The sequence below is a fragment of the Phytophthora infestans genome, genomic scaffold (genome assembly GCF_000142945.1).
Source record: "Phytophthora infestans T30-4 supercont1.51 genomic scaffold, whole genome shotgun sequence".
In the NCBI taxonomy this organism is placed as follows: domain Eukaryota; phylum Oomycota; class Peronosporomycetes; order Peronosporales; family Peronosporaceae; genus Phytophthora; species Phytophthora infestans.
The window spans coordinates 671,727-672,604 of record NW_003303708.1 but is presented as its reverse complement, the minus strand read 5'-3'; the positions used below and the strand labels follow the sequence as shown (position 1 = coordinate 672,604).

Below are 878 nucleotides of genomic sequence, written 5' to 3'. Positions count from 1 at the left end.
TTCTGGAAGGACTACAAAGTGCTACCAGGTGTAACGGGCCAGGTATTTACTCCGTTACTTGCTTACACTATAGTGTTGAGGAAGCTCGCAATAAGACGACTGAGTCTTAGGTTTAAGGAAAAATCAACTCTGACTTTATTTTAGGACCAAGGCCACAGCCCTGGCCACTCAAATACACGTCATAGTTCAATTGGCTAAAAATGGGTCTGGCTCCCCATATATCAGCCAATGGCATGACAGCATTTCAGCACACGCTAGTCGTGTGCTGATGCACCTACTTTTGTAAAGAAATATACCTACTTATGTAATGGAGGGGCCCTTTACAGCCACCGTGTGCAGTCTATGGCCACGTATGTGGCCATGTGAGTGTGTAAAAATGCTGTACCTATGTATACGAGTGGTAAACAATAATAGGCGTGGCGGTCAATGTCAAATGTAGACGGCCATTTTAGGCTGAAAGCACCATATCCCGTCTGCCCTGTGAAGTTAAGCAGCCTCAAGCTCGGGTAGTACGGTGACCACCGGGGAAGTCCGGGTGCTGTCTACTTTTTGGTCCGTTATGAGCTGTTTAACGACTTTGCGGGTGTTTTCAAACGCGAGATATGATGTCTGACATGTGCCCACACGCCATCTTGGTTCTAGCATGCCTGGCGAGCCACTACACACGAGATCTCGGTTTTTGTATGGTGTTCTTTAATATGATTATTATGAAGATGAAAGAGAACCGTTAGAACGGGTATGAAGGGTGTTCTAGGGGTGCTTTTTGGTGCTCTTTCATGTGGACAGATCGCAGCATATGACATGTCAGCGGAACACTGTCTAAATTGATAAATATTGTTTTGGCCGATTTCTAAAAGCGTCTATAAAAGGGCATAAGT

The 878-nt window shown here is 45.3% G+C and overlaps 1 non-coding gene across 1 annotated transcript; it reads left to right on the top strand.

Moving 5' to 3' along the window:
- The first annotated feature begins 442 nt into the window (after nucleotides 1-442).
- PITG_33063 lies at nucleotides 443-549 on the top strand. The gene has a single exon (XR_009934457.1). It is a non-coding gene; the product is annotated as an 8S ribosomal RNA (ribosomal RNA).
- The last annotated feature ends 329 nt before the right edge of the window (nucleotides 550-878 follow it).